This window comes from Diplotaxodon limnothrissa, linkage group LG2 (genome assembly GCF_057381915.1).
Source record: "Diplotaxodon limnothrissa isolate DT_005_m linkage group LG2, D_limnothrissa_male_GT1.1, whole genome shotgun sequence".
Lineage (NCBI taxonomy): Eukaryota > Metazoa > Chordata > Actinopteri > Cichliformes > Cichlidae > Diplotaxodon > Diplotaxodon limnothrissa.
This window is the reverse complement of record NC_140597.1, coordinates 1,041,466-1,061,834: the sequence shown is the minus strand read 5'-3', so window position 1 is coordinate 1,061,834 and position 20,369 is coordinate 1,041,466. Positions and strand designations below refer to the sequence as shown.

General features: G+C 42.4%; 1 pseudogene; it reads right to left on the bottom strand.

Moving 5' to 3' along the window:
* Positions 1-371: 371 nt before the first annotated feature.
* LOC146637983 (uncharacterized) lies at positions 372-18,899 on the bottom strand (annotated as a pseudogene).
* Positions 18,900-20,369: the final 1,470 nt, after the last annotated feature.

Genomic DNA, 20,369 nt, shown 5'->3' with positions numbered 1-20,369 from the left:
TTATGAATAAACAGATTTACACAAATATAACTTGTGTAATATTTGACAACAGTTTCAGCTTCTGTACAAGTATTTACATGTACAAGATTTCAACTAAGTTGAGCCTTAAATGACATTGTTACATAACTAATACCAAACACCTACATGAATTTTAATCTTCATTTTAAACATGTAAGCAGGACATTAAGGTTGACTTAGAACATATTGCTAAAAATAGTCAGTAAAAATTTCTTACAATATGATACCAAAAGGAAAAATCATCCTGCATTGCAGTCACATGAGGGGAAAACAATAAAAACATAAGCAGTATAACATTACTGAACACAAAATGAAAAACTGCAAAGAATTGCAGAAGTGCAGTCTTTGATTTCTCAATGAAACAGATGGTTTTTGAAAGCAAGAACTTTAGAGAGTTTAGCTCCATCCAGTTCCATGAAAACCTTCTGGAAAACGTCAAAGTTGTAGCGAAGGTCCACAGGGTAGGTAAGGTTTAATGCATACATGAGTCCAAATAGCATTATCACAGCAAATGCTACATTATCCAAAGTCTTCGCCACCCTGATGCCTGCAAGGACAACTCTTGTTCATCTGCTGAAGTTTGCTCTTTAAGAAGATAAATTCAAACAGTGGTGTCTTCAACAGTCTCACTGATGGCACGTTCTTCCATGCCCTGTAAAAAAGAAGCCATGTTAGTCATTTCATGCCAAGTAAGTAATATGACACACTGTGGAAAGTCCGAAAAAAAAAAAAAAAAGAAAAAGACAAGTACATACCACATACTCCCTGATAAGCATGCCAGGGTCTTCACCCATGTAGATACACACTCCCTTGACACACTCAGCATCAACATCTTCACACTGAAATGAAATGTATGTAATTAGCATCTTCATTCAGCCCTTGTCCTTCATTTAAATTTTAATAGTGTACTTTACATGAATGTTTTTAAAGTAAAGGCACACAAATTAATAATAGGTTTACTGGCAATTAATAATAAGTTGACAAAGTGAAGGTTAAAAAAACAAGCAGATGTAAAAATACAAAATGAGAGAATTTATCATGGGAAAACATTTGAAATCTTCCACAATTATAAAGTTTCATCCAAAGAGGATTATGGGTGGCTGTAACTCAGGTGGCAGAGCAGGTCAGCCACTAATCAGAAGGTCGGTGTTTCGATCCCAGGCTGCCTCCTGGCTGCATACCAAATATCCTTGGGCAAGATACTAACCCCACGTTTGCCTACTGGTGGTGGTCAGAGGGCCCGGTGGCGCCAGTGTCCGGCAGCCTCGCCTCTGTCAGTGCGCCCCAGGGCAGCTGTGGCTACAATGTAGCTTGCCATCGCCAGTGTGTGAATGACTGAATGTAGTGTGAAGCGCTATACAAATGCAGGCCATTTACCATTTACCATGTCGAGTGAATGTTCAGGCTTTATCACTTACATTATCCATTTATGCCACAATTCTTTTCAGTATTAGTCCAAGCTCTCCTCTTCTGTTGACCAACTTCACCAGGTTGTCCAAGTGGAGAGCCAGCTGAGCCAGGAACTTTGTTTAAGGGGGGATGGTGGCAATTCTCTTAAACTCAGCGTTGATCTGAAAACATGAACACAGAGGAATGAGCTTCAAAGGTTTAATACCTGGAAGAAGGCTGCAATCACTCATGCTGAAGAAATGGGCTGTCAATGGGCTGTGCCTTAACCATTTTAGGCTAATACCACAAGAACACCGTGTATGAGGCAAACCTTACCTCATGGAAATCAAATAGAGCAGGCCATCTTGCCATGAAAGCCTCCACCATTGGTGCATCACGAACAACTTCATGTCTTCTGTATGAAAGTCTTTTCCATCTTGAGTTTCACCAACTCTGTTACTCTTTTTTTATGTCCATGTGGTGGGCTTTGACATGTCAATAGCTTTAAGAGTCCCTTTGTCTGCTACTTCTGAAACTGAGGTAAGGTTAAGAAACTCATTCCCAAACAAGGAATCCATAAACTGAAGTCTGAAACTGCCCTGAAGACAACACTGTCTCTTGACTTCAACGATGAGATCCTCAGTTGATTCAGGCGCTCCATTAGAGAGTGAGCCTTCGACAGGTTCCGTCAGCCAAAACAGTCTTTAGGACCATAGGACTCCCCATAGGACTCTTGTAGGAAAAAAAGAATTAAATATCAGACATTCAGAAAGAATAATTTCAGTTTAGTTTTCATAAAGCTATCCATACCCAATAGTCAAAGTTATAAAGATCAGACATAAAAAAAGAATTTATCTAATGAAATACATGCGACTGAACCTATCACACTTATATGAACACCTTTTATTTCTATATGCCTTTTTAAAGTCACAATGTGGACTGATCCAATCTCATAGTCAACCAATGGATAAGTATCAAGGAGTTCACAGAGTGAAGCGAGAGTGAATATTCTTTTTTTTTTTTTTTCCTTTTTTTTCTGCCTGTCCCATTTGGTTCTTTAGCCATCAGAATTGTTGTCTGAAGACCAACAAGGATACCCAATGGATTTACTTTGCCAAATGGATCATCGAGGCATTGCCGTATTGGTCCATTTGGTCGATCTTTGTTTTTATTATTTATTATATTTTATTTTCAGATGTTACAGACGGGACAGACATGAGTGAGGGATAGGAAAGGGAGAAAGAAAGAGGAAGGAAAAGAAAAACAGAAGGGGAGAAGGACAGTGAGAAAGGGGGGGAGAAAAAAAAAATCTCCCGGATCACCTGTTGAGAGAAGAATATAAAACAAGCAAAAAAACAAAAAAAAAAAAACCCAAAGCAACATACTAAACACAACACCATCGCATTAATCTAGCTAAGTGTAAACAGCAGTAAATACTAAATATTCAATGTTGTTGTGCAGCACGCAGGACAGATGTGCTTCGAAGTAGCAGCCAAGAAAGGTGTAATTTGGGTCTACAAGCAGTGAACACCCGTGTGCATACCTGTGTGGATCAGCGCGCTTGTATTCCAAAGGTTTCTCCATGTAACGATCTACTAGGGAGTGTGGGGGGGCGACAGCCCCGTCCTCCAGGGTGTGAAGCGGGTATGGAGGAGATCAAAACTCCAGACATCCAGAGGCCCCCAGAACACAAGAGACCATGGAAGACCAACAGAGGGGCAGCCGCGCCACTGTTCCAGTAAGAGCTGAGGAGAGTCCCAGATGAGGGTTCACTCAGCAGCCGCGGAGCAGAAGCCAGGGGGAGTTGCAGTGACGCGCCCGTGAGCTCCGCCAGCCGCCAGCTGTGCCTGAGTGACCGAGCCCCAGGCCGAGAGGCCGGGGGCACCCCACCTCCGAAGGGGCCCGAGCGAGCCCCAGGCTCCAGGCCCCGATAAGCGGCCGCCAAGGAGTGAGCCGGTGTGTACCCGGACGCCCACCCCCAGACACAAAGAACCACCAACGCACCGACACCTGAGGGAGTCCGCCACTGGCAGGGGAAGTGGTGGTGGGTGGAGATAGGCCTCCAAACCTTGGAGGGCCTGAGGTGTCCCCAGAGAGGTGGCGTCTGATACCCAACCTGACATATAGACACAGACATACAGGCACACACAGACACAAACATCCATTCCCCCCCCTCATGCTCTCATATGCACTCACTCCACACTCAACCAACGTGGAGACAGACATAAAGAGACGCTGTACACACAATCACACTCCCCAAGCGTACTCTACAAACCGGGTCTAGGTACCCTTGCCCCTGGAGGGGGGAACCGCACCCAGACCCAGGTGGTGTTACCCTTTTCCCTGCGGTGGGGAGAGGCAGACCACCCCGACTCCGTAGCAGCAGGAAGGCCCCACACTCCAGACCGCAGTCGGACGGCCTACTCCTCCTAGCCCTCCCGCTCCAGCAGGCCGCAGAGAATGGGGGTGGGAGAAGACTCCAAACCTCCCTCCACCCACTCATTGTAGTGTTGATGCATGTGTGTTCTAAGGTGCAATTAAAACCCAGGAGGGCATGGAGCTACCTGCCAAGGAGCAGCAGGTAAGCGCATAGTCCCTCCTGATAGCCCTCAATGTCTAAGTGTATTTAAAATTGAGAGGTGGGCAACGACGCCAGGGGTGAGGTGTACACCCTGATGGTAATTTGGACTCCGTGATTGTGCCCACCCCCAAGATCCTATATGTATGTGTAATGAGAGTGTGAATAATGTGAATGTCTAAGTTGTGGGATAAAATTGAGGCAGAGGCAGCCAGAAGGGGACAGAGGGGGGGTAGCCTCCTCTGCACCCTGGTGACATACCCCTACTCCAAGGCCCTGCATGTGTGGGTGGTTGTGGTGGAGCGGGAAGAGGAAGGCAGCTGGAGATGGGGAGGGAAGGAAGGGAGGGGCAGGTAACCCCTCCCTGGGGCCAGCTCCCCCGCTGACCCCAGTAGGCACTCTCACACTCCGCGACCCGCCAGGGAAAGGGGGCCCAGGCCCATCCAGACCGGGGCCCAGTGCAGCAGTGCCTCCCGGCCCCACAGAGCCCGGGACAGTCCACACAACCCCACCACAGAGAAAACTGCACCCACCCCACCATCCACTCATCTTCCAGACTACATAAGACAGTAAACGCCCAGGCTGAGATCTTCCTCCACCTCTCCTGTATCTCCCCCTCCTGCAGAGGGAGCTCCTGAGGAGAGGAAAGCTCCTGCAAGATGTGACAATCTCCCCCACCAGTTGAAGAGCCCCCCAGGTGGCTCGACGCACCGGCGGCACCCTGCTCCAGGGCTGGGCCCCCATGCACCCACCCGCCCACAACCCCGGCAACACACCAACCAGGACCCAAGCCCCCGAGGCCCGGCCCGGGCCCCAGCCCAGAGACGGAGCGCCCCCAGAACCTCACGCCCATCCCGGACCCACCCAGGGGCAGCCAGGCTACCAGGTCAGTAACCCACGTCCGTCAGCACAGACCCTCCCCTAGCCCCGCTGCACACAGCCGCGAGGAAACAGTCACCTGAGAGCCAACAGAGCCCCCAACCGGACAGGACCGCTACCCCGGGTTGAGCCCCCCAAGGAAGATGCCTCCGGGGAACCCCCCGACGCCCTAAGCCTGTCCCTACCCCCACACCAATCACAACAGTGAAGGCGGGACCAAACTATGACCCCCCACCCCCACTAGGTGATGGAGCTGACAAAAGGAGCCCAGAGCAATTGATCTGATGTGGTGGCAGAGGCTGTATCAAGACTAATGTAATCTAATAGATAATTTCTATATTGGTTAGAATTAAGATTATTTTTATTTTTCCAGTTCATGAGGACTGTTTTCTTGGCTATGCATAGGGCAGTGAAAATCATATGGGCTATATTCTTTTCTGAAGTGACATTATCTGGGGGGCAGGGATAGCTCAGTAGGTAAAGTGGTCGCCCCATGATCGGAAGGTCGGCGGTTCGAATCCACTTAACGGCTACCCTGAGGTACCCCTGAGCAAGGTACCATCCCTACACACTGCTCCCCGGGCGCCTGCTTAGTGGGCTGCCCACTGCTTCACTGAGTGAATGGGTCAAATGCAGAGAAAAACAAGTAATTTCCCCATGGGGATCAATAAAGTATCCATTATTATTATTATTATCTAAGCTGCCCAGTAAACACACTAAGGGGGAAGTTGGAATGTTACATTTCAGACACTTTGATAAGTCTTCACATATCTCGCGCCAAAACTTTTGCACTGGTGGACAGAACCAAAGAGCGTGGATGTAATTGTCTGGTGTATTGCCTTGACAGTGTGAGCAGTTGTTGGAAGATGTAAAGCCCATCTTGAACATCTGATGACCTGTATAGTGCACTCTATGTAGTATTTTGTATTGTATTAATTGCAGACTGGGATTTTTAATTAATTTAAAGGTTTTTAAGCAAATCTGAGACCAGAAGTTTTGGTCTAAGCTGACTGATAAATCTGCTTCCCACTTTGCAATAGGAAGGGATATTGATTCATCTAATTTAGAAAGTGTTCTGTATATTTTAGATAATAATTTGGGGGATTTAAGAGTAAGAAAATGTGCCGCACTTAGTGGTGTTTGTAATTCAACTTGACTGAGGTTAAATTTCTTTTTTACTATGGATTTAATTTGTTGATATTCTAAAAATCTTGTCTTGTTGATCCCATATTGTGCAACTAGTCTGTCAAATGGAATAAATTCTGTTCCCTCTAATATATGTTCTAAGTATTTAATTCCTTTACAACTCCATTCTGGGAAATTAATCATATTATTGTTTTGTAATATGTCAGGGTTATTCCAGATAGGTGTACGTTTGCATGGGATTAATGAAGACTTCGTTATTTTTAGAAACTCCCACCATGCTGTCAGAGAAAAGCTGATGTTGATACTTTTAAAGCATTCATGTCTTTTGATGTTTGAGCTAATAAATGGTAGGTCTGAAATCTCTAGATCCTTGCATAGTGCCTGTTCAACATCTAGCCAGGGCTCAACTAAGAAGGTATGTTTTAACCATTCTGAGATGAACTGAAGCCTGTTGGCTAAGAAGTATTGGTGAAAATTAGGCAGATCTAATCCTCCTCTATCCTTGGTTCTTTGTAGCGTTTTTAAGCTGATACGCGGGGGTTTATCTTTCCAAAGGAATTTGGAAATATATGAATCCAGAGATCTGAACCAATCTTGTGATGGTTTGTTAGGGATCATCAAAAATAAGTAATTTATTTTTGGCAAGATCATCATTTTTATAGTGGCGACCCTTCCCATGAGTGATATGGGTAAAGATTTCCATCTAGTCAGATCGCCTTCTACTTTCTTTAGAAGTGGGGTGTGGTTTAATTTAGTTAAGTCTGAAAGCTTAGGAGAGACATTAATACCTAAATATTTAATATTTCCGGATTGCAGTGGGGCAGAGGAAGAGTTATGGAAGGAGCAGTTAATGGGGAGAGCTGTAGATTTTGGCCAGTTAATTGAATAATCTGAAACTCTTGAAAACCAGTTTATTAAAGTAATTACCTCAGAGAGGTTGGTTTGTGTGTTTTGCAGAAAAAGCAACACATCATCCGCATAGAGACTGATTTTATGTTCTATGTTCTTACATTTTATGCCCTTAATTGTTGTAGCCTGTCTAAATGCTGCTGCTAGAGGTTCGATAAAAATTGCAAAAAGTGAAGGGGAGAGTGGGCATCCCTGTCTGGTGCCCCTCAGGAGACAGAAGCTGGAGGATGTCTGGTCATTTGTTCTGATACGAGCTGTTGGGGAATTGTATAATATTCTTATCCAGTTTATGAAAGAGTTTCCAAAACCAAATTTGTGTAAAGTTGCGAATAAAAATTTCCAGTTAACTCTGTCAAATGCTTTTTCTGCATCTAGAGATAATATTATGGTTTCGATGTTTTTATCGTATGAGTAGTCTATTAAATTAAGTAATCTACGAGTGTTTGTTGAGGAGTGCCGACCTTTTATGAAACCAGTTTGGTCAGGATGAATTAAGAGGGGGGTCATTTTCTCTAATCTCTTTGAGAGAGCTTTGCAGATTATTTTAAGGTCTACATTTAAAAGAGAAATTGGACGATAGCTTGAGGGAAATAAAGGGTCTTTGCCTGGTTTTAGCAGGAGACTAATGTTGGCAGAATTCATATTTGGTGGTAGTCTGCCATTTTCCTCGATTTCCTGCAACATGCCGTGGAATACTGGTGCCAAAATTATCCAGAATTCTTTGTAGAATTCTGCAGGGAAGCCGTCTGGACCTGGAGCCTTATTATTGGGCATACTTATCAGGGCTTCCTGGAGTTCACTTGGCGTCAGTGGCGAATCCAGTTCCATTGCTTGACTGTCTAGTAATTTTGGAAGAGTTACGTTGTCAAGAAACAGATCAATTTCATTTTTAGATGGGTTTATTTGTGGTGAGTATAAAGTTTCATAGAAATCCCTAAAAATGTTGTTTATTCTTCCAGGATCATATATTGTGTTCCCCGATAAATCTTTAGCAGCACATATAGTTGTTTTTTCTTTATTTATTTTTAGCTGGTTAGCTAGAAATCGACCTGATTTGTTACTGTGTTCAAAATTCTGCAAGCGAAGTCTTTGTATAAGGAATTGTGTTTTTCTATTAATAATTTCATTTAATTCTAGTTTTGTTTTGCATATTTTGTTCAATGTTTCCTGATCTTGGTCGCATGCGTAGGCTTCTTCTAGTGATTTGATGTTTTTTTCTAATTCCTGAATATGTTTGTTTTCTTCTTTCTTTTTGTGTGATGAGAAAGAAATTATTTTACCTCTCATCACAGCTTTCCCTGCTTCCCATAGAACAGAAGCAGATATTCCGGGAGTGTCATTAAAGTCTAAATATGAAGTCCATTCCTTTTTAAAATATTTAATAAAGTCTTCATCTTTAAGTAGTGATATATTAAATCTCCAGTTTTTTCTTGGCGTAGTATTATTCTTGTGCATTAGTGTTAAAGATACAGGAGCATGATCGCTGACAGCTATAGGATGAATCTCAGTGTCTGAAATGTCACACAGCAGTGAGCTGCTGACCAAAAAATAATCCAGACGAGAGTAAGAGTGATGAACATGCGAGAAAAAAGTATATTCCTTACTGGTGGGGTGAAGAGAGCGCCATGCATCGCAAAGACCAAAGTCGCTCATATACTGTTTGATTATATTTGTGGACTGCCAATTGCGCTGAGTTCCTGTTGTGTTGAGCCTATCCATGTCTTCATTTAGTCCAAGGTTGAGGTCACCGCCAAGAATGAGTGTGCAATCAAGGTGTTCAGAGAGTGCACTAAAAAATCCGTGGAAGAATGAGGGTTCATCAACATTTGGACCGTATATACTTACAATACATAGTTTTTTGTTCAATATTGATAGTTTAATAATTAGAAATCTACCCTCTGGATCTATAACTGTATCGAGTACTGTAAAATTAACATTTTTATGTATTAAAATTGCTACTCCCCGTTGTCTAGAATTATAACAGGCTGCAAACACGTTAGGAAGCTCAGGTGTTTTAAGTTCGTTTAAACCTGTGACAGGTTTATGAGTTTCTTGTAATAAAACAACATCTGCCTGTAGTTTTTTAAGCTGGTTAACTATCTTTAACCTCTTTCCTCTGGTGCCAGCTCCATTTACATTCCATGTGACAAACCTCAGCATGCCCATAATTGTGTGTGTATGTCTAATGATGTACGCTGGGTGTTTCGTTTAGACAGGTGGAGAGAATGTGGAAACATCCCTTGTTTGTAAATAGAAAGAGAAAAAGAAGTGTGGTGAGAGGCTCCATAAGTCTGACTATGTGTGTGAATATTCACTAATATGAACAAGCGTGGCTTGCTTATGTGTCCTGCAAGTCTGTGCGTGCTGTGAGGCTGTTGTGAATGTGCTGCCGTTGAGCTGATGTGTTTGCGTGATCGTGGTGTGAAAATATGGAGAAATAGAGGGTGTTGTTTGTAGGTGAGTGGGGAAGTGGGTGATCACAGCAGTGAAAGACAAGAGAAAGAAAGAAACCACATGAACTGTGAGCAACAACAACAAAAAAGAAACGAAACGGAAACATTCCAATTAAAGCAATGACGGAGGGTGACGGTGTTATATCTGCTATGACATCATATTGATATTACTAGGTTAAATCCATGTTAAAAGAGAAAGTGTGAATGAATAAGAAAAGAGTGTAGCGGGTTCTTATCTGGAGTGCAGTCAATATAACCACGGTGTGGTGCCGGGGTCCTTCTGTTTGAATTGACCGAATTTGGCCACAATCGGCCGTGGTCTCCCGGTCCGCGACCGCGCGCCCCCCAAGCGATGTACTCTATCGAAGTTGATGTTCTTTACGGTGTCCTCCGGCAGCTTCAGGTGGATTTTAATGAAGCTTTTCACCGTTGCCTCTGCGTCCTCTCCGGCAGTTTCTGGAATACCAGAAAACACAAGATTATCTCTCATACTACGGGCTTGTAGATCGATAACGGACTCTTTTATTTTTTTATTTTCAATGTTTAGCTGGGTCACGTTATCGGTGAGAGATTTGACCGACTCCCGTAGCGTGGCATTTTCAGCGGCAAGCGTTTCCACCTGCTGCTGGCTGAATTCCAGGCATTCTCTCAGAGATTTAAATTCCCGGTGTAAAATCTCCACCAGGGACAGCCTCGCATCGAAACTGGACAATCGCTTGTCGATTGACTCCAGGATGTCTGCGATGTCTTTGCCGGCAGGCGATGTTGTACCGGGGGAGTCTGCCAGGCGACATCTCTTCGATGACGGCGTCTCAATTTTGGCCGGGGAGGATGTACTCTGGGCCTTCTTCATTACTAAATCTTGAAAACAGCGGTCAATGTAATCTTGGAGAGCGTCTAAACTCTCCCCGTTGTCCTCCAGGGTGTTAGAGATGATAAAACAGATGTTGTTAGTTATATGACAATTGATTAGTATATTTGGTAATACTGAAGCTTGAAAAACCTTTGTTAAACTCTATGCTACCATTTGCTTTTTCTCCGCCAAAATCTCCGGTGTCTGACGTCACCTACAACATGGGTCGCTTACCACTTAACTTAATATTCTTGTGGATACTGGGCGGAGCTCAAAAGCTCTGTCGTGCTCTCTGTACCAGCCACCAAGCTCTCTGACAATGTAGAATATGCTGTGGTACAATGCAGATATGGTTTTTCAGTATTCTGGCAGTCCACCTGCTGTCCTTTGGGCCAGTACCATTCCCTTTCTATAAGTTATGCCCTTTAATGTCACACACTGTGCAAGGTTGACCTCTAGAATGTCAGGGAATATGTACCTAATGACTTAAGCTATCTCCTCTTTAAGCAAATCCACTAGAAAAGCCGATACAGCTGAGACCTCTAATTCAGACTTGCCAAGAGATGGGGAGTTTAAATGGTAAGCTATCATCATCTGATGTTTTGACTTCTGTAATCATAAAGGTAAAAATTCCACCATCACAAAAAACATTAATTTTAATTGAAAAACGGTATTCCAGTCCAGAAGAGCATCAATGGTTTCTTTAAAGTACCAATCTTTCTCTCATTTATACATAATGTTTTTAGAAGCAGCTCACATATGTTCTACACAAAGTAGAAAAAAAAAACGGGGGGGGAGGGTCCTAATTTTTGTTAGGACGATGTTGGAAAATTCACAATACATCACTTAATAAGACATAGTCTGTTGAACAAACTTATCTCCTTGTAGATATCTGCTGTATTATTTGGGCATGACCGATAGAATAGTCAAGTAAGTGACACTTCACCTAAAACAACTAAATGGAAAAATGATTTGGCATTTATGGGCACAGGTTCTTAAACCCACGTCTAAGGTGGCAGGATCCTTATTATAACTCGAGTGTGTGTCAGCAGCAAGAATTAAGGTATGGCACTGTGGGGCTCCCAGCTTCTTAAACTCTGACGGTTACAGCCGGACTAATTAGCCACTGTAGCCATAATAACTAGCACCAGTAACACAAACACTATTGTGCTCTCTCAGTGACGTTTTAACTTGCTAAGCCATCAAAAACGTCAGTGCTCTCTGTCACATTTATAAATTCCATATCTGACCGACAACAGCTGCTTTCTTCCGACTATGTGCAATTTGTTACTATTTTTCAGCTTTAGCCACAAAGCTAATACCAACTTTAGCTAGCACTGTAAAAACAACATGTAGATGCATTACAGATTACTTTTCATATAGCATGCACTGCAACAATTCTGTGAAAACGTACCCAACTAAAACAAATGTATTTAAATTACTTACCTTCTCAGTATGCCTGACTCAGTGCCAAAGGTTGCATGTGGCTAAACAGACTTCCAGAATCTGGCGGTCAATTGCGCTCTCCCTAAATTATGTTGTTGTCTTATTGGATAAGACTCTAGGTCGTATTATCCAATCATATTTAGTTGTTGTCTTTGAATATATTGCATCATTTCCGGTTGTGGTCAAACATGATTACAATGGTTTTAGTACCGGTATTCTAATTTAGTCACTTTAAATCAATGCAAGAAAAATGAGTACTCTCAGTATTGTTTATAATCAAGTAAATGGTACTTTATTTAATCATGTAAATAAGAGAAACATGAAAAGCTTGTGTAGCATTAACTAAATTCATTTGTGCAAATTCAAAAGCCTGCCAATTCCCGTTTTTTCAGTGTACTACAAGGTCATTAAGATAAGATGGGGCCTGATTATTTAAGACCTTGTATGTGAGGAGCAGGATTTTGAATTCAATTCTGGATTTAACAGGAAGCCAATGAAGGGAAGCCAAAACAGGAGAAATCTGCTCTCTCTTTCTAGTCCCTGTCAGGACTCTTGCTGCAGCATTATGGATTAGCTGAAGGCTTTTCAGTGAGTTTGTTGGACATCCTGATAATAATGAATTACAGTCGTCCAGCCTGGAAGTAATAAATGCATGAACTAGTTTTTCAGCGTCACTCTGTGACAGGATATTTCTAATTTTAGAGATGTTGCGCAAATGGAAGAACGCAGTCTTACATATTTGTTTAATATGTGCATTGAAGGACATGTCCTGGTCAAAAATGACTCCGAGGTTCCTCACAGCATTACTGGAGGCCAAGGTAATGCCATCCAGAGTAAGAATCTGCTTAGATACCATATTTCTAAGCTTTTCAGGGCCGAGTACAATAACCTCAGTTTGATCTGAATTAAGAAGCAGAAAGTTAGCGGCCATCCAGGTCTTTATGTCTTTAAGACATTCCTGCAGTTTAACTAATTGGTGTGTGTTATCTGGCTTCATGGACAGATAGAGCTGGGTGTCATCTGCATAGCAGTGTAAATGTATGCTATGTCTTCTAATGATGCTGCCTAAGGGAAGCATGTATAATGTAAACAGAATTGGTCCTAGCACTGAACACACGACTCCTTCAAAATAAAACAGGAAACACTGAAACTAGACATGACAACACAAGCTTAACAGACCTAACACGTGATGAACGATACAAGAACTCAAACATAGAAACCAAGGAAACAATAAATAATAACTGCCTTTCCTTAACTAAAGCTAAATAGGAATGACACAAACTAATCACAAATCTACAATGAGACAAATACAAAATGAACTCAGAGCGCTGGGTCAGAGACCCAGCCTGTGACAATCCATGCATCAACAGAACCTCTGTCTTCTCTGAATGGGGGATGGAGAGTCCAGGAGAGGCAACTTAATGGAAGAGAGCTCAAATGTGAGCATGATTTAAAAGCACCAATGGGAGTGAAAATGTGAGTGATGTGGAAGATGAAGAAATAAATGTTATGCCACTGGTAACAAGTGCAGTTTACTTCTGGAGATCTGTGACCCCAAAGGTCTGAACGTCTGGCAAAAGGAGAATTGTTTAATATTCCAACAGCATATGTCACCCCTGAAGTATAGACAACAATACCAGCAGCACCGAATAACAGATCACTGGTTGTTTGTAGACTGTATAACCACTCTGGCCACAATACAATGTCTGGGACTTTGTGTTGGTGGGACAGGATACTGTCAAGGTCGCAGAAGTGAAACAGCATGTGCCATAGGGTGTTTGGGTAAGTCAAAAAACCCTGTTGGCTTCATCATCTGCCAATTTGTACACACATTTATTTGAATTCAGTAACAAGCTAATCATGAGTATATATTTGCCTGGGCGCACAATCCCAATAACCAACCTAACATAGGCAGTGTTCCAATGACAAGATGGTGCTTAGAGGAGGATTTAGACCATGTGTAGCACCGACTCTTTAGGTCCACTCTTCGTGAACAATCCTAAAGTTGTGACAGTATTTTTAGAGTAGGGCTCTATTGTGCAAATGAGCCTTAATACAAGAGAACCAAGTAGATGATAAAGGAAGGATGACGTAAAGAGATGAGAATGGATGCTCTGCTGGAGTGACTGCAGGAGTAAGAAGAAGATGTTGGCTAAGAAGATAAAGTCATAGCAACAAATTAAGCCTTTTTCACACAGGAGGCTGCTGTACAACAGGTCGTCCCGTCCAGCCTCCATCAGGAACTCAGTGGGGATGTGGCGAACAACACTAGAGGCCAACTTCCATCCAATACCAAGAGTCACCATCAAGTATGAGATCTACCAAGGAGATGCTCTGTCTGTTTCTGAGCCGTATGTTAAAATATATCTGGACTGGTGGTTATCGTTTGCATTTTCCTTTCTTTTATTTAATTCTGCTGAAGGAGCTGCAGAGTTAAATGTAGTTTGGAGGAAGGATGTATTTTAATATCAGTCTTATTAAACTTATTCTGAAATTTGCAGAAGTTAAACTGTCTTGGACTGTGTCAGCCTCAGCAGTGGTACAGAATAGATGATCTCATATATGGTCTTTACGGCACATATGTGGCTCTGAAGAAGTAAACAATGGGATGTTTACTTCTTCGTGTCTATATCTGCCTGCAGATGTAGATATAGAATAACAATGAGAAATGAAGGAATCTGTAAGGTAAAGAGTGGGGGGAGTAAACAATATATGTAGGAAATGCTGTGCAAAGTGCTTTTACTGAATAGAGTGCAACGTTTTAATAGCCTGAGTAAATAAGTGTGTTATTGTAAGACATTAACTGAGCAGTGCCCGGGGTGAGTGGGCGCTGTGAGCTGTTGGTTCTGATGGACTGCACCCTCCTGCCAGGTGGGAGTGTCACAAACGCTTTATGCCCGGGGTGGGAGGAGTCGGCAGCATTTTTGCTTGCCTGTCTCAGAGTCCTGGAGTTATACAGGTCTTATAGGGAAGGCAGACTGCAGCCAATCACCTGCCCGGCAGGAGCATAGCAGATGGTGATGGAGGAGGTGAGGATAAATTCAACAATGGAGCAGTAAAATATCACCATCGCATTGGCAGGTTGTATTTCTTCAGCTGATGCAGGAAGTACATCCTCTCCTGTCCCATCTGGAGGAGGGAACTGATGTTAAAGCTCCCAGTTTAGGTCCTGGGAGATGATGGTGCTGCCTGAATACTGTGGTGTCATCATCACTTGAGGAGTTTGATACGCTGGTGATTGGAGCTGTTGGTGATCCACCTCACGGTGGGAACAGTCACATTCAGCTGGGAGAGCTCGTAGTGCAGCAGAGCTGGGATTTATGGGCTGAAAGAAAGTCGAGATTAAACATGATTTTTTCAGTTTTTAAAGTTTCAAGTTTCGGTTTTTATCCATTTTAGTGCATGTTTTACCGGACTGTTAGTATTCAAAGCAAGTGGAATGCGTATGCTGTTGATTATCTTGTCTAATCAAAGAATGTAGCAGGCTTTAGCCCACATAATAGCTAAGAGCTGTAATTCCCAGCATGGTTGGAAATATATGTAATAACAGTGTTTATAAACACTGTTAATGTGTGAACCATTAAAAATGTATAAAAGTCGACAGAAATAATGATTAAAGTTCTGAAAACAGAATCAGTCAGTTTGGATCCAACACTCTGTTACAACAAATAAGAGAAACTTGCTGCTTGTTTGTCCATCTATTCACTTTTTAGTCAGTTTGTTAGTAAATCCCTGTCACGCTCTGTGGGTAACGATTCACAACCAGGTAACCCTAACCAGGTACACAGTTTATGTTTTCTGTCTTGTAGAATAAATATTTTGGCAACTCCTCCTAAGTGAATTCAAGTTAAGTTCTCCACTTTGTGGCCTGTTTCATGCCTTCTACAAACTTCAGCCCAGCTTGGTTTTGCATGTAGAGCAGCTCTGGGACTGAATGATGCAGGCAGCTGACTCCAGATCAGAGAAACGGTGTTCAGCTCCAGACAAAAAGATGTGGTGGAGTATGAGTATCCACAGTGACTGCAGGCTTAACTGGAAGACTTAACACAGAAGCTCTGATGAGCAGGATGACCAGGCTCTGTTTCCTGCAGGAACTGTGATCCTTCACTTTGCTGGAGACTTCCTGTCAGTCCGTTGCAGTGAGCTCAGTGTCTGTGGAGAGTAATGTTGGAGCTGGTAGCACTAACCGACTAAAGCAGGTGACAGAACAAAGTGCCAGCCATCATGCAGAGTCCTCTCCACCCTGTGCAACACTTACTGGACAAGCAGCAGATTATTCAGATCCACTGTTGTACAACATGCAAGAGTTACTAATAAAATCATCCTGCAAAGGATTTATTTTTAAATATTTTATTTGACTTCTCTTATAATACTGTTAGTTTTTTTACTACTGTTATTATTACAAGTATTATTATTGTTATTATTATTATTATTGTTGTTGTTGTTGTTGTTATTGTTGTTGTTGTTGTTGTTGTTATTATTATTATTATTATTATCATTATTATTGTTGTTGTTGTTATTATTATTATTATTGTTGTTGTTGTTGTTGTTGTTGTTGTTGTTGTTATTATTATTGTTATTATTATTATTATTATTATTATTATTATTATTATTATTATTATTATTGTTGTTGTTGTTGTTTTTATTATTGTTATTATTATTGTTATTATTATTATTGTTGTTGTTTTTATTATTGTTATTATTATTGTTATTATTGTTATTGTTGTTGTTGTTGTTATTATTATTATTATTATTGTGTTTTTGTTGTTCCGTGTGTTGTGAGGGAGGAGTCTCCATGTCTCGTGTCTTTTGAATGACCTGGACTCTTCAGTGGTTGGTTTCTGTATGAACTGAGGTGAAAGGGTTTTGTTGGCTCTGGGCTGTGAGGACATCTTCTGCTGCATTTTCCTTTTCGGGACTGATACTAACTTAAACAAGTATTACATCATGTGCCAGTTCCATGCTGCCTGTCACTGACACTTTAATTCACCCGTTCACTGTGATACCTGCTGCTGTTGGTCACTGCACTGCTGCCCATGTATAATTCACAAGCTGCTCCATTTATTCATTTGCTTTGTTTAAATGTTGCAGTGTTGTTAGGTTAGACTTTTAGCTGTTTCCTAATGATCCTGCTGTATGTCCTGTACATGCAGCAGAGTCTTTGTGTTCCTTTGATCTAAACGAGATCAAATGGCTGCTTTAGACTTCAATGTAGAGGAAGGATAATGAATGGAAACGGATAGATGCTCTGCTCCCACACAGGCTGCGAGACACTGCTGTGTTGTCATTCGACACTGCGGCCCTTCCACATGTGCGTGTTTGCTGTGGCAGTTAGCACTCAGCCTTTTGTCTATGGAAAGCTCCTCCACATCATGCAGCCTCTTTGCCACTGCGATTCACCGCCTCCTGCTGTGCTGCGCCAAACGCCGCTGCTCGTTTCTGGGTTCTGATGTGAAAACAGCCACCAACTCAGTGCAGCACAGGAACATCCGTTTGTGTGCCACCCACCAGCCTCAGCCTTCAACACGCAGCACACACACCGCCACTTAGCCATTAGGGAGGTAACTCAGCGAGAAATTGAATTTTGTGTCGTTATCTGGTGAATGCAAAGCGGCTCGTATGAAAGAAAACAGAAAGCAGAAGGGAGGAAGAGGGAAGTGGACCTGAAGAGCTGGAAATAGACTGAGAGATGTGTGAGGACAGATAAGAAAGACAAGCAGAACAAAGAAGAGGAGGATATTGTGGAGTTGAGCCTCACCAGCATGATGACGAGTGTGTGGCAGGCTAGCTGTTTGTCCTCCATAGCCGGCTCTGAGTCCCGAGTGTTTGTCTTGAAAATGACGGTGAGATCTGTGACTCTAGCAGAGCTTTAAATGAATCAAAACTCCCGCATCAGCACTTGGTGAGCACAAAGAGACTGAGTTTGCATCAGTAAGACTGTGTCTGAGAAAGTGTGTGTGGACAGACGTGCACAGGGACCATGTGCATTAACCTAAAATAGAAGGCAACTTCTCCCAGGAAGGTTGTCCTCTAATTGACTGGATTCTGTGTGAGCAGCACTTTTTAAACACCCTTTGTTGCCCATTTTGTGGTGATTAAACAAGCATTGCTTTTAATTAGCTTATCTTGGTATGAGCTGCTTTACTCAGCAGACAGGAAGAAGAGGCAGAGCACACAGAGAAGACTAAAGCCTGGCAGGATTTCTCTTAAAACAGAACTTATAACAGGTGAATCCTCGAATATGGATCTAAAAACCAGAGTTTTTAGGCCTGCTGTCATCATTCAAATGGCAAATTAGGCAGATTTGTTTACCTCATAAAAGCAAACTATTCACATCATATTTCCCATTTTTTCAGTTCCTTTAAACATGCTGTTTCAGCCGTTCATAGTGCTGCTTCATGTGAACACAATCAAAGCTCTGTCCACAGAGAGTTCCCAGAGCAGAGTGGGTTTGGTCTCAGCTGTGGCTGACGACCAGTAAGAATGATGTTTAACAAAGTCGTGAAATGAAACTGAAGGTAAAACATATTCACAGATTTTTTATGTACCACAGACTTCTGAGGCATCAGTCATCAAACTGTTACATCAAACAACATCATTTGATTCAGCGGTCAAAGCTAATTTTAGAACGATTTCTGACCTTCCCTTTGTTTGTCTGCACAGACTGGGTGACAAACAGTTAACTGATGACTTCAGGCAGAATTGTTTATTTGAATAGTTTTAGTCTGACTCTGTTTGTCCTGCTGGATCTCAGTGAAGCATTTAAAAGCACTGATCACTATTTAATTACACTATTATAACACTTCATTGTATTGTATTGGATCTTATTCAATCCATTCGCTGTCCTTCAGTGTGCGTATTAAACAAATATGTAGGACTGTCTTCATTTATTTGTGCAACATTGTTACAATTTGAAACATCCTGTGTCAGAGTTCTGCTAGAAACTCGACTGCAGTTATTACTTTTATCCTAAACGTTCCCTGAAAAGCCTTCAGCTGTTCCCAAATGTCACAGCAACAGTTCTAACTGGGACAGGACAAACACAGCATCGCTCCCACTTTAGCTCCTCTTCATCAGCACCCTGTTATATCCACATCTGAATTTAAAATGACGTTGATTAAAAGCAGGCCCTGCTCTGTCTTAAAGACCTTGCAGCACTGTATTCTAATGAAGCTATTCGCTCGTTCACCAGTACAGTGGAAGTCTTCAGCTTCAGGCCTCTCTTCATAATTCGAATCTGGGAGACAGACACCATCTACTTTAAGATTGACAACACACATAGTTAAGGCTGGATCATGTGGCCTTAGTTATACTGTAGGCTGCTGGTCTCATGATGCTCTCAGTGTTTCTGATTCACTTCTCTTCACTCTCTCTGTGTGACTATTTTATAGCCTTTTGTCCTGTTGCCCACTCTTTGCCCCTCCCTGAGCCCAGTCCTGTTGGAGGTTTCTTGTTCTTAAAATTGAGTTTTTCTTCCAGGGTTTTGTCTAATTGTTGGGGTTTTCTTTCTAATGTTGTTGGGTCTAACCTATAGGACCTAAATCACCTTGAGGCTACAGTTGCTGTGATTGGGACACCCACTAACCTGACACGTATGTCTTTGGAAAGCTGGACCGGCCAGAGGAAATTGGATAAAGTTCAGTGGAGGTCATCGCTGCCCCCTGCATTTAGCTGGGCAGCACTGTCACCTCTCAGGCTGGCTGGGGTTTGTATGTTTTCTCTCTGCCTGTGTGGGTTACTTTGGGTGCTCTGACTTTCTCCAACAGTCAAAAAGAATATATAGGTTAAGTGGAAGCCCTGTGATGGACTTTTACCACCCCCGCACACTTCAAGGAATAAATATTCCTCCAGATTAACTTTCAGTTCTAAATCATTTCTTTCTTTGAGCAGGCAGCACGGTGTCGGTGAGAAGGCCCGAGGAATCCAAGGAATGTGAGAAGAAGAGTGATGGAGGTATGCAGGTGAGCTGTGAGTGGGCATGCTTCCCTTTGCTGACTGAGTGCTCATTGGGAACTTCTGCCAGTATGAGTATGAGGAATAGTTAAACCACTAAACCAAACGAGTGTGCACTGTGGTGACACACACTTGAATGAAGACACATTTTTCCAAAATAATACATGAACATGTGATATTCATTTTTAATTAGATGCACACAGCATAACAGTGTAGCAGTAGCTGAAACTATGTGGCGCTACAGCCTGTGGTCCATCCTCAGTGAAGTGCTAATAACCCAGTCAAAAGCCATGACATCATGGGATTGTGTACACGCGCCAGAATAAATCATGTTTATGCATTTTAAGCTTTTCTTATGTCATTTTACATCAGAAAATGTCAAGGTTAAGAAAAACAGAGAGAGACACCTTTGTGTTACATACTGTCCTTAGCAAAGCCGATGATGGCATGTGCAAAAACACGTGTTTGTCCAGGGAAAAGCCTTAATATAAAAGAGAACGATGTGGTGCTTTGGCTTGATCTGTACTTTAATGTTTTCATGTACAAGCTGCCTGCAACCTGGTCACATGTGGATCATTCCAGATAAAATAATATAACAACACCACTGAGCGTCTTTCAGCATGTTGGGATCTGTGTGATTTCAGTGTTGTAAAAATATCTCACTTTGGTGGCAGTGGTCAGGGTTTAGTGCTCACTTCACCCACCAGAGTGTGAACTGTGTGTGTGTGTGTGTGTGTGTGTGTGT